The 14,042-nt window shown below is 46.5% G+C and overlaps 2 non-coding genes across 2 annotated transcripts; one reads left to right on the forward strand and one right to left on the reverse strand.

Annotated features, from left to right (window-relative positions):
• Window positions 1-11,376: 11,376 nt before the first annotated feature.
• Trnav-aac (transfer RNA valine (anticodon AAC)) lies at window positions 11,377-11,449 on the reverse strand. Its single transcript has one exon. It is a non-coding gene; the product is annotated as a tRNA-Val (tRNA).
• A 1,484-nt stretch (window positions 11,450-12,933) lies between these two features.
• Trnap-agg (transfer RNA proline (anticodon AGG)) lies at window positions 12,934-13,005 on the forward strand. Its single transcript has one exon. It is a non-coding gene; the product is annotated as a tRNA-Pro (tRNA).
• Window positions 13,006-14,042: the final 1,037 nt, after the last annotated feature.

The raw sequence follows: 14,042 nt of genomic DNA on the forward strand, positions 1-14,042 counted from the left end.
CCAGACACCCTGTCTTATTCTATGCGGTTCTTACAGTAACCCCGGTAGCCACAGAGGGAGGGGGTCCGCTGAACAGGATACCAGGTTTCCTGGAGGGCCAGACAAGTGGCAGGCAAGCGGCACAAAATCTGTTTCAACTCAGCAAGGTCGTGGAAAAAACCACGGCAATTACACTGAAGGATAATGGTATCCGACTGTGAAGACATGAAAGAACCTGGGGGAGGGGGGGGGGATAGGTTATGCCTTAGAAGCGCTCGCCGCCACCGATTGCGAAGTAGTCTGATCAACTTCCATAGGAGCTACAGGTCGAGCAACATCTAGCTCCTGAGGTGACGCTAGATGCTCCACATCATCTTCAGGTGCAGTAGTAAACTCCTTTTCTGTCTCTATGTCCTTTTGCTTTTTCTTCTTCTTGGTAGGATCACGTTTGTCCTTCGGTTTATCAGGCTGGGTGAGCTTTTCTGACCTAGTCTCATGGACCGAGGAAGACCTGGAAGCCCTACGGCCCTCAGGTGGTGGCTTTTACAGCCACTGGCTGACTTCTGGAGGGGCAGTAACCGTGGAAGGGAGGGCACCAAGCGATCCCTTCCGCGCGAGGAGCCGGAGGAGGCGGGCACTTCTCTGGCTCAGAGGTGGGGACTAAAGTCCCCAAAGAAGGAGGGGTTGTTAGTCCCGATGTTGGTAACAGAGGAGCAACGAAGAGGGCATTCCCCCAACTACCTGGGGGGGGGGGGGCACGAATAGACGGCTGCGCTGGAGAGCCCACAAAATGCGGCTGAGCTTGGGGGCTCGTCGCCAGGGATGGCGACATCGAAGCTGCTGCAGCAAACGTTGATGAAATGCGCACAGGGTGAAGTTGGTCGTACTTGCATTTAGCCTCTGTGTAAGTGAGCCTCTCCAAGGTCTTATACTCCGTAATCATCCGTTCTTTTTGATAAACCGTGCAGTCTGACGAGCAAGGTGAATGTTTCTGTCCACAGTTGACACAAACAGGGGGGCGGCGAACATGGGACGTTGGGGTGGGAGGCAAGTCCACAATCCCGACAGGTAGGGTTGGCGTCACATCTCGATGACATATGCCCTAACTTCCAGCACTTAATGCAGCGCATGGGAGCAGGGACGTAAGGCTTAACATCGCATCGATATATCACCACCTTGACCTTCTCGGGCAGGGTGTCTCCCTCGAAAGCCAAGATGAAGGCGCCGGTGGCGACCCTACTATCTTTAGTTCTCCTGAAGACACGTCGTACAAACTGGACACCACGGCGTTCCAGATTGGCATGGAGCTCGTCGTCGGACTGCAACAACAGGTCACGAAGAAAAATAAGTCCCTGAAGCATACTGAGGCTGTTATTAGGGGTGAAGGAGACTGCAATATCACCAAGCTTGTAACAAGCCAGCAATGCCCGTGACTGTGCTGGGGATGCTGTCTGTATGAGGACTGCTCCAGACCTCATTTTAGACATGCCCTCAACTTCTCCAAACTTGTCCTCTAAATTTTCCACAAAAAACTGAGGCTTTGTGGTCAGGAATGAGTCCCCATCTGTTCGGCTGCAAACCAAAAATCGAGGAGAATACGTCTCACAAGGTAATTTAGACCGCCGTTCCTCCCCTGGGGTGGACAGGGAAGGGAACGATTGGGGGGTCATACTGTGAAGCATTGACCTTTCCATTCTTAGAGACTCGTGCTTGTGCACTATTCGTATTTCGTTTCATGGTGGTCCCATGAGCAGCTAGGGGAAGGAATGTCCACCCAGACAGAGCCCCACTTGCCTAGGTAAGCCTAATACAACTGGGGGGTGGGGGGCGGCAGGTTCCTCAGAGGTCGCCCGCTAGAAACTGTTCTGCCTCAACAGCCATGCGTCTCCTCGGTGCGCAGCACACCTTGAGATTGAGGTTTTTTTTATAGAGGTTTATACCATCCTCGCGACCCAGGCAGTTAAGCCAAGATCCCCGGGCTCTGTACCATACAACATTCCGCCATCGCCCCTTACGGTGGACATTGAAGCACACTCAGAGCTTACGGTATTGAGGACTGGTGGCACTTCCCAGTCCCCAGCTCAGGGACCCCGGGGTCGCCAAGCCCGTCCCAGAAACTAAATGCTGAGCCCCCTGAGGGGGAAAAATATGGGATACCACCTTGAAATTCCTTAAGAAGAAAATGGGATGGGCATTATGGGGTAAGGAGTGTGTGTGTGTGTGTGTGTGTGTGTGTGTGTGTGTGTGTGTGTGTAAGGAAACGTATTGCCAGACCAAATTTTAAACAGATCACCATCTTCCATACAATATTCGTTGCTGTGAAGATAGTGAAGACTGCAACAGAGTTTGTTAAGTCCATCTAAGAACATATTACACCTTTCCAAACTCCACAAGCACCGATTTCTTTATGACTTTGCGAAAAATCCATTTCACTGATACAAATTTACTTTAATGGATACAGGCAACATCTATTGCCTGAAGGGCTTAGAGCCACATGAAGTAATGAGGTGGGATACCAATGCGTTTGAGGCTATCTTTGCGGCCAATAAGCCTTATCGTGTTGTTCCACAGAGCCAACAACAGCCTTGCTGCAGTGGTAACACAGGATCCCATCAGAACACCGAAGTTAAGCGCTGTTGGGCTGGGCTAGTAGTTGCATGGGTGACCATTCAGGCTGCCGAATGCTGTTGGCACTCTGGGTGATCTCAGTACTTGGGAGGCAAACTGAGGAGCTACTTTTTTGTTTTGGTTTTAGGTCGCAAAACTGCTACAGTCATTAGCGCCCTGTCAGTGATTTAGGAAAAGGTAAAAAAACCAAATTGGAAAGCAGCAGCTATGGGAGCGAAACTCAAAAAAGTGGGGAAACTAAAAACAGAAGGACAGCTTAAATCCCACTATAGAAGGGAGGTTGGTTGTCCCCAAACTGAGCTTCAAATGACTGACATCTCACTGACACTAATAAACTCGAGAACGCGATCAGCTGAGCGCATGTCATCTGCTAGAATGGAAGATATATCAGGCGACAGCTGTAAACGAGCGCGTAATGGAATAAAATAGGGGCACTCAAGTAAAAGGTGTCTCACTGTCCGCAGCTGAGAGCAGTGGCGACAAAGTGGGGGAGGATCGCCGCTTAAAACATGTCAATGCCTAAAAAGACAGTGCCCTATCCGGAGTCCAGTTAAAATTACCTCCTCCCGACGACGAGTTCGGGAGGAAGAGGTCCAAGCACAGGAAAGAGCTTTCACGTCCCGCAATTTATTATTGGGAAGTGTCGACCAATCTGCATGCCATAAAAGAGCAACACGATGACATAAAACACTCTGCAGATCGGCGAAGGGAATCATGCGAATAGCTGGCTGAAGAAGAGAGATTGCAGCCTGGGCCGCTATATCTGCCGCCTCATTTCCACAGGTACCAACATGTCCTGGGATCCAGAGGAACGCCACAGAGACGCCCCCCAAGTGGAGCCAGTCCTGAATCCAGTGGGCCAGAGGGTGGACAGGGTAGATAGCTTGGAGACTGAGGAGAGAGCTGAGCGAATTTGAGCATATAATATACTCTATCCGCTGATGGCGGCGGATGTATTGGACAGCCTGGAGAACAACGTAAAGCTCCGCAGTATAAACCGAACACTGGTCGGGAAGCCGAAATCGATTTGGGGTGTCGCCAACAATACAGGCACTCCCAACTCCAAATGATGTTTTTGAGCCATAAGTGTAAATAAAAGTGGCATCCTTCATTTGTGCTCATAAAGCAGCAAATGCCCGACGATAAACAAGACAAGGGGTACCATCCTTGGGAAACTGACAAAGGTCACGGAGCAGGTAGGTCCGGGGCCCAAGTTGTCAAGAAAGTTCGAGGTAGGTGGAAGGAAAGTGAACGTAGCAGTTGATGGAAGCGGACTCCCGGTGGTAGTAGAGAGGAAGGGCGGCCTGCATACCCTAAATCCAAGGAGGCGTCGAAAAAAATGTCATGGGCCGGATTTGCAGGCGTGGAAGACAGATGGCTAGCATAACGGCTCAGAAGGACAGCTCGCCGATTGGACAGTGAAGGTTCAGCAGTCTCAGCATAAAGGTTTCTGGTGTAAAAAGCTCCAGGCACTAAACATAATCCACGGTGGTGGACAGAGTCGAGACGCCGAAGAATAGACGGCCAAGCAGAGGAGTAAACTATGCTTCCATAGTCCAATTTCGAGCGCACTAAGGCGCAACAGAAGCGGAGAAGAACCACTCGGTCCGGTCCGCTCCCCAGGAGGTGCCATTCATTCAGGACACGGAGGGTGTTGAGGGATCGCAGACAGCGAGCCGAAAGATAGGAAACGTGGGAGGACCAGCACAGTTTTCTGTCAAACGTAAGACCCAAGAATTTTGCGACGCCCGCGAACGGAAGGTTGACAGGGCCTAGATGTAGGGAAGGCGGAAGAAACTCCGTACGACGTCAAAAATGAACACAAACTGTCTTACTGGGAGAAAAGTAGAAGCCGGTTTCGATGCTCCAAGAGTGGAGGCGATCGAGACATCCTTGAAGACGTCGTTCAAGAACGCTGGTCCGTTGAGAGCTGTAGTAGATCGCAAAATCGTCCACAAAGAGGGAGCCTGAGACGTCAGGAAGGAGAAATCCATAATTGGATTTATGGCAATGGCAAACAGTACAACACTTAGCGCGGAGCCCTGGGGTACCCCGTTTTCTTGGGAGAAAGTACGGGAGAAAGTAGTGTTCACCTGCGCTTTAAATGTGCGCTCTGCCATAAATTCACGAAGAAAAAGGGGCAGCCGACCTCGAAAGCCCCCTAGAGAACAGTGTGGGGAGGATGCCTGTCCTCCAACAGGTATCGTATGCTCTCTCCAGATCAAAAAATATTGCTACTATTTGGCGTTTCCGGAGAAAATTGTTCTGATACAAGTGGAGAGAACAACAAGACGGGCAACTGCAGAACGATGCTTTCGCAAACCGCATTGGGCAGGTGTTAAAAGACTGCGGGACTCCAGCCACCAAGCTAAATGGCAATTCACCATACGCTCCAAAACCTTACATACACTACTCTTGAGAGAAATGGGGCGATAGCTAGAGGGGAGAAGTTTGTTCTTTCCAGGTTTCGGAACAGGAACGACGATAGCTTCCCGCCAACGTCTGGGAAAAGTACTGTCGGTCCAAATTCGATTATAAAGGCGAAGTAGGTAATGAAGACTATGGGTTGATAAATGCAGCAACATTTGGATGTGGATACCATCCGGTCCTGGGGCGGAGGAGCGAGAAGAAGAGAGTGCATGTTGGAGTTCCCGCATGGAGAAAACAGTATTACAGCTTTCGCGATTTTGAGAGGAGAAGGAAGAGGTCGCACTTACGCTGCACGTTTCTTCGGGAGAAACGCTGGCGGGTAATTTGAAGAGCTCGAAATCTCAGCAAAGTGTTGACCCAATGAGTTAGAAATTGCGACGGGGTAAACTAACGTATTATGCGCGACAGTGAGCCCAGAGACCGGGGAGCAACTAGGCGCGCCAGATAACCGTCGAATCCGACTCCAAACTTCCGAGGAGGGAGTGAAGGTGTTAAATTAGCTAGTGAAGGATTTCCAGCTTGCCTTCTTGCTATCGCGGATGACGCGACGGCATCGCGCACAGGACTGCTTATAGCGGATACAGTTGGCCAAAGTAGGATGGTGGCGGAAAACGCGAAGAGCACGTCGCCGCTCACGTATTGCGTCACGGCATGCCTCGTTCCACCAAGGAACGGGGGGCGCCGGGGCAATTCGGAGGTGCGTGGTATGGAGCGTTCCGCAGCTGTAAGAGTAACTTCTGTAATATGCGTGACCTCATCGTCGACGCTAGGAAAGTGACGGTCATCGAATGTCGCCAGAGACGAAAAAAGTGTCCAATCGGCTTGGGCAAACTTCCAGCGTCTCGGGCTCATATATGGCAGTTGTGGCTGCAATCGAAGGACACGTGGAAAGTGGTCACTCGAGTGTGTATCAGCAAGGGCGAACCATTCGTAGCGCCGAGCTAGCGGAACAGTACCGACCGAAAGGTCCATTGAGAGAAATTCGTCGTGGAGGCCAACAAAAATATAGGGTCCCCAGTGTTGAGGCAAACAAGATCCGCTTGGTGGAAGACGTTTAGCAATAGTGAGCCACACGGACATGGATGTGGAGATCCCCAAAGCGGGTGGTGGGCATTGAAGTCCCCAACCAGCAAATAGAGGGGGCAGAAGCTGACCAAGAAGATGAAGGAGATCAGCTCTTACCATTGGTGTGGATGATGGCTTATGTACAGTACAAAGAGAGAAGGTGTATCCAGAAAGGGAAAGACGGACAGCGACTGCTTGGAAGGAAGTGTTTAAGGGGATTGGGCGATAATGGAGAGTATCATGGAGAAGAATCATGAGTGTTCCATGTGCTGGAGTGCCTGCAACACAGGGGATATCAAAGCGGACTGACTGAAAATGGGGGAAAACAAAGCGGTCGTGGGGACACAGCTTTGTTTCCTGAAGACAGAAGATGACCGGCGAGTAGGATCGTAAGAGGATCGTCAATTCATCCCGATTGGCTCGATTGCCGCGGATATTCCAATGGATAATGGGCGTAGGGTGGACAGAAAATGGAAGAATGTGACCAAGGTTGCCGTCAACGACTGCTCAGAGCTTGCGACCGACAGCGTGGAACGGCGCTCAGCTGAAGGCAGAAGATCCTGATCCATAGGTTGTTCAGGAGCAGCTCCTGCCACCAGCGATCGGCCGGTTGATCGGCCGCCAGCAGTGCGCCTCGGCGACACAGAAGACGGCCGAGGGCGGTTACCGCCAGGTGGTGCTGTAGACGAGACACGCCGTGGCGGAGAAGGAGAGGAACTGGGTTTCTTATTAGCTTTCTTGGAAACATGATGTTTAGATGAAGGAGGAACTGATGGTTATGAAGTTGGGGTACGTAAAAAATCTTCACGAGTATGCTCTTTTTTGGAAGTCCGGGTGTCTGACTTTTGGGATCGAGATTTAGCAGAAACCGATGAAGGGTGAGCCATAGATTGAGCAGGCGAAAGTGGGGAGGTTGAATGGGCGATCTTTGCGCTGGCCGATCTGACGACCGTGGCACTAAAGGTGAGATCAGAAGTCTGCGTGGCCGCCTCCTTTGTTGGCCGAGAAGAGGCAAGGACAGCGCTGTATTTACCTACGTGAGGCACAGTGGGCTTTCGACTTGCGAATAATTTTCGAGCAGCAAAGGTCGACACCTTTTCCTTCACTCTGATTTTCTGAATGAGCTTTTCGTCTTTAAAAATGGGTCAATCTCGAGAGGAAGCAGCGTGGTCAACCATACAGTTGATGCAACGAGGGATGGAGGTGGACAAGCACCCTCATGGGCATCCTTGCCATACGTAACACATTTGGCCAGGTTGGAACAGGACTCGCTGGTGTGATTGAACCGCTGGCACCGATAGCAACGCGTAGGGTTTGGAACGTAGGGGCGAACGGAAATTATCTCATAGCCCGCTTTTGTTTTCGATGGGAGTTGAACTCTATCAAATGTCAAGAAGACAGTACGGGTTGCAACGATGTTTGTGTCAACCCTGTTCGTAACTATGAACAGCCGTTACGCCCTGGTCAGACAGGTAGGGCTGAATTTCTTCGTCAGACAATCCGTCGAGGGAGCGTGTATAAACGACTCCACGTGAGGAATTTAAAGTACGGTGCGCTTCAACCCAGACAGGGAATGTGTGTAGCAGTGAAGTACACAGCAGTTTTTGTGCCTGGAGGGCACTGACTGTTTCTAACAACAAGGTGCCATACCGTAATCTGGAACAAGACTTTACAGGACCTGTAATTGCGTCGACAGCTTTCTGAATAATGAAAGGGTTGACCGTGGAGAAGTCGTGACCTTTGTCAGATCGAGAAACAGCAAGGAACTGTGGCAACGATGGAAGAACTGTCTGTGGCTGAGACTCAGTGAAGTTACGCTTGTGAGCAGAGATAGTGGAAGATGAGGAAACCATTGCGGAAGAATCCCCCATGATTACCGGCGATGGCGCGCTCCTCCCTTGTGGGGGCCCTCTCTGAGGGCGCTCCCGCCTTAGGTGATTGTTCACACCTCAGGTCACACCTCCCGACAAACGCACGAAGGAACCAATCGGCACTTTTGGAAGGTATCAGCTCTGATAATCACCCCTCCCTGGGCCTGGCCACGCACAGAGAGGAAAAAAGAGAGAGGGAGGAGCAAAGAAAAGGAAAGGAGGTCTCAAACGCCGCAGCGAAGAAAAGGGTAAAGAGAAGACGTAAGGAAAAAGGAAGGACAAAGACTTGCCAGCAGAGAAAGCATAGAAGAGAGACCGATTCACAGTTTCGAGCATCCGTCTCCGGACGTAGGCACTAGACATACTCCCAGAAGGGGAGAAAGGGAAGGGAAGGGGCGTCGGTGAGGGGGGGGGGGAAGATTGGGGATGGGGAAGGATGCGGGAAAGGAAGGTATGCAGCCCAGAAAGGAAGGAGGGCCACATTAGCTCGGGGTCCCGTGCTCGCTACGCACGTATCCACAAAAGAGTTGTGGACCCTCTGGGGGGTCCTGGGACTGAAAAACAGGCTTTGGTGATATGGCTGAAGCTAGGAGTGCGTGTCCGAGACCCTGTCGTCATCCTTCTAGCTGTGGATTTCATTGCAATGTCTGTAAAGTCTGACATGTCGACTGGGTGGAGTCATTCAAACTTTCCCGTAACATACTGATGTGACAGCAATTCAGGTATCTTATTTCTCGATATTTTTCTCCCTTTTGAAAAGGGAACATTTCAGTGAACGAGGATGGTGATGTTTTGAGCAGTTTACACATGTAAAGGATTGTTCACTAGGTCTGTCCTCGCGTTGCGCTTCCGCTCACCCCCAGAAGTGACTTTATTAGTACAGTGGGAGGACACACGTGCAGACCTAAGACGTCTCAGAAGAGGAGGAAAATAGGGTCTGAAATCGCACGTATTAACCGTGAACTGAAATTTCTTTGATAAAATATTTCCATCTAGGGCTAGGATGAAACCTCCAGTATCCAACGTAATTATCCCTCAATGCAATGAACAAAATGTACTTCGGATGGCTCGAAGTTAGCACGCAGTTCGTCTTTTCGTAGAGTTAGGTTTAAATGGAAGATACTTTCGTGGAGTTAGGTTTAAATGGAAGATACGACCTTGAACGCATTTGAGTTTGTTATGAGGAGTGATGGTACTCTTAATTTGTATATCCCTAAGATTGTCAGAGGTCTGAAGTGCCTGTAAGTGGTTAGCAGGCAAAGGTTTGATGACCGCAGAACCATCTCATTTTACCAACTGCAGCAACTTCTCCAAAACTATCCTCAGTATTTTCAATTTAAAAAACAGTGGTTTCTTTGTTACGAAAGATTCTTCGGTTCTGGGGCATACCAGGAACTGGGCTACCTGCCTGCCTCCATTTCTTCTCGCCCACTTTCATTCCATGGCGTGACCGAAGATGGAAACGGCATGGTTTTAAGTCTCTGCATTGAAACCTCGCTTTCTATCTGCTGAGACGTCGTGTTGGCACGGCCAACGTAGGGGTATTTCTATCCACTGCACTGCGGATCAAGCATCAGCAGTGCGATTCCTGGGTTGTGAGGCGGCGACTTTGAAAACCAGAAAACATTGCTCAACTGAAGGAAAACCTAGAAGAAAGTTCGATGAAATCTCGATGCCTTTTATCTGTGCAACTGGTAATTTATCTTGTCGAATGATTACCTACATCCCTACAAATTTACTATTGTGCTAAAGCGTCCGCATAAACTTTCTCGTGTGGACTACTGCAGGTGGCTTCTGCGTGAAGTTGACTCAACTTCTGGATCCAGCTTTTCATTTCTTCACATGGGGCCTGGTTCCATCTGTCAGGGTATGTGGCATCACAGAACATGCGTCATTATGTTTCAGAAAATCCCCACCAGTACTTTGAAGAGTAACACGATGCTTTAAACAAATTGTTATGCTAACTAGTACGACCAGAAAGTATTTAATCCATATGTAGACCAGCTCACAGAAGATGAACCTGCATGGATTTTTCATGCATGGTGGACCAACAGTACACCCAAGTTTGTCACGAGCGCGAAAGGTGTTCGGCGAGGAGAGGACACACAGAAGAGGCAGTGATCTCATGGCCACCGTAATCGCCTGTGATTTTTATCTTCAAGGTAAACTCAAATTTCACACATTGGAAGAGCTGCAGCACAACACTGAAAATACTACTGCTGCTTATGCCACAAGCAGTGCTGCTACGCGTGTGTCTCAGTTTGAAAAATCGAGCACAGCGTTGGATTAACGACAACGCTGGCCATTTCCAGCATCTGCAATGTTAACTAAGAAGGTTCAATTTCCCTTCAGGCTTCTTGTAAATATTTTCCACGCCAGTTTCCATTTTCCCCACCCTGTTTATTATACTAATACTTCTCGGAGCAACTCTATTAAATTGCATCATCTCTCTACGAATGATCCATATGTAAAGCAGATAGTGCTTATCTCCTAGTAGATACTAGTAAATTAAGTCGACAACCGCTCTGTACGAGATGTACAAACAAATGTTTATTGGTTCAAAGATTTTATTGAAAGTACGGATAGGCGTTTTCCTTATCGCTTGTAGCAAGATGTTGAATGACGAAAGCAAAATATACATGAATAGGGAACCGCCAAAATCTTTAGTTCCCAGAAACAGCAGCAAATGCTGCAGAAAATATTCTATTTCGCCTTTCTTATTCATCAGAAAAATAATCATACCGCGATTTTTTCTCTCAATAGCATTTCGTTTCTCAGCACGGTTCTGAAAGTGTCACATTAAATAGATTTTGCTAAACAATTTGTTCTTCAGTAGTAAGGTCACTTTCAGGTTTTAACAATTTTGAGTTTGGCGATTCTAAAAAGACTTTCCGTCGCTTACACGCAGAAATTTACTGAGCCAACTTAGACACGTTGTTAGCGTGCCATCTTGTAGCCAAAGTTTCACTACCGAATTCCGCTACTAGGGACGATACAAAGTTGAAAATCAAAACTGCAGACTTCACAGGGTATGCTGAATAAAGCATGACAAACTTATGTCATATGCGATATTTTTTATGATCAATGGCAGTCACATTCAGCAAAAGTGAAAAATCTATGGAATGAAACTTGCAGTATTTCACTACAAGATGACGTGTACTACCTGTATAAGTCTCCTGAATACAATAAAATATGTGTGGGTCAAGTTGTGAAACCCTTTTAGAATCACCTATAATTATTAACAAGAGACAATGCTATCGACAACAGCGTCTCCACGACCGAGCGTGGAGTTTACTACTTGGGAACAGAAAATTTTCCGCAGTTAGACGTGCAAAGTCGACTAACAATTTTCTTCGATGACTGTACACCACTACCAATAATTCTAAATGAAGACAAAAAATTCTGTTTCCGCCCGGGATCGAACCGGGGACCTTCCGCGTGTTAGGCGGATGTGATAACCACTACACCACGGAAACAGATGGTAAAGTACAACTAAAGCTTGATTCTTATGCTATTAATTTCTCCTCGATTGTACATTAAGATTTAGATTTTGGAAACTGGTTTTCTGTTGACATGCCAGTTGCCAACATTCCAAGCATAGAGCAGTATGGGAAACGTGGTAAAGGCGACAAGGTTCTCGTTTTAGCTTATACGAATAATAAAACAATTTGATTGTATTTTAGGCAACTCAACTATTAGATTCGGATTATCATCATACCAACAACGTCTGTGACTATCTCAGGACAGTCTGCCTGTTTATACACTTGTTTAATTTAAATTGTATGAACGTCAATGCTCTTATTTGCAGCAGCTGTGATATTCTTCGAACAATGTAACAAGCTGATAAAATAAAAAATATTATGGGATTCCAGAAGGAATTTAACAAATTAGAACAATGAAAACTTCTTATGCGTCTTCACAGCACGAAATTACAATTTTGATAACCAGTATCATAACGTATACATCATAGTATGACCTGTATAATTATGATCTTCGTAATAATGTATGCGCTGGAAAGCATACTAAGTATCAATTTATTCAAATCCGCCCTGCGAATCCTTGCACCAGTGTGCAATATTTCGTCCCTCAAAGTAGCCTACTTCGGGTATATGCATTCAGTCCTCAGCTATGGGATTATGTTTTGGTTGGTAAGTGGTGGAAACATACAAACTATTTTCAAGATACAGAAAAGAGCTTTTCGAATAGTAACAAATAGCAGTACCAGGACACACTGTAAAGGGCTGTTCAAAAAGTTACAAATTCTGGCAGTTCCGTGTGAATATACTTATCAGAACATAGTGTATATAAGGGAAAACAATCTGTATACCACAAACAGCACAATTCACGACCATGGAACCAAATCCAGTCACTGTTTACATCTAAACAGAAGAAACAAGCCAAAACTCAAAACGGTGTATTATATCACTGTATTAAATTGTACAACAGATTACCACTAGAAATAAAAGATGTAAATCATCCCACACCTTTAGTCAAAGGTTTAAAAAATATTTACTAGATAATAGCTATTACACAGCAGATAAATTTTTAAAATAACTATAGAATAATGTTCATTAACACTGTACTGTGTACCAAATTTAACTTGACGTGATTGGAAAAGTCAAAGTATAGGAGATGTATATACTGTAAAGAGACACGTTTATTTTGTAAGAAATATTGTACAAACATTTGACGACATCCATGCAGTGTATATTTTCTATGGATGAATCAAACTGATTAACAAAATTCTATTTAAATCTGATAAACACTGCGAACCAAATGTTTTCATGACTATGATCACTGCTATGTTACCGCCTATTAGAGTTGATCAAAATTATTCCCTTGTATTCCGGGAAGTGTACCTATATATAGTTTTATCCCTAGTTGTGCATACATACACACACACACACACACACACACACACACACACAATCAGTTTCACTTTGCAATGCAGTAACATGTCGGCTCGTTGGTCTAGGGGTATGATTCTCGCTTAGGGTGCGAGAGGTCCCGGGTTCAAATCCCGGACGAGCCCTACTTTTTTTATCCACGGTGTACCGACCTAAAATAAAAAAATTGGTTTAAAAACGAACTGCAGGCTTGAAAGATCTTTCCTTATACGGATAGTTGGTGGAAAAGGAATTTTGAAGCTCTTGTTTACGTTTTTACCCGGGTTTTCGAAACCAAGTTAATTGCACAGGTGATAATTATAAAATTCTATATTTCTTGCTACCTTTGTGAACAGAAAAAACGGAAAAGTCTTGTATAAATACAGGAAACTGCAACTTCAATTTTTTTAAATATTAGTTTATTGCACTAACTAGTTTTCGAACTTTTTCAGGTTCATATTCAGGTGGTGCACATGGAAGTGCACTGAACGATGGTGGGTTCTGGCTGTGTGACAAGTAAACAGACTGATATATGGTCTTGAGTAATACTGCAGTAAGTAATTATTTTTGGGCAGCTCGCAACATAAACATTGCTCATGGCAACACAATACAAAGTCATTACCTATCTTCATGTCACATAGGAAGCACCAGCATCACGTTTTGGAAATTAACATTCAACTTCCTTGTGCACTATATGAAGAGTCGGAAAAAGTTTTTAAACAATTTAATGGAATAAACGAGTAATTTACACAAGTGGCTGGTTGTAAATTTCTGAATATGTTTTGAGTAGACAGTCACGAACTCTACAGCAAAGTAATGGGTAAGCGGAGACATCTATTTCGTAGGGAGGGGGGTTATAAAGTGGGTGTCTGAAGTAAAAAAGTGTTTACCAATGCTGAGGAATAGCGCACTGTCACCGTGGGACTGTTAGCGAAATGTTACCTTTTCTCTTTCTTCGGGGAAGGCTTTACCATTTGAGCCTGAACTCCACTCCAGTTAAGTCTTCTGTGGCCTGTCTATATCTAGTAACCGTGTCATCGACAGGCCACTATAGTGTAATTTATCTTCCTTCAGAGGTCTTGCGTGCAGCAGTAATATATCTTTCAGTTCGTCTTACAGTTTTAAAATGTACAATTCTGTGTTCGCGAAAGAGTGTTTTTGCGAACATTACACTGCAGCACAT

Source organism: Schistocerca cancellata, chromosome 6, assembly GCF_023864275.1.
Source record: "Schistocerca cancellata isolate TAMUIC-IGC-003103 chromosome 6, iqSchCanc2.1, whole genome shotgun sequence".
NCBI classification, from domain to species: Eukaryota; Metazoa; Arthropoda; class Insecta; order Orthoptera; family Acrididae; genus Schistocerca; species Schistocerca cancellata.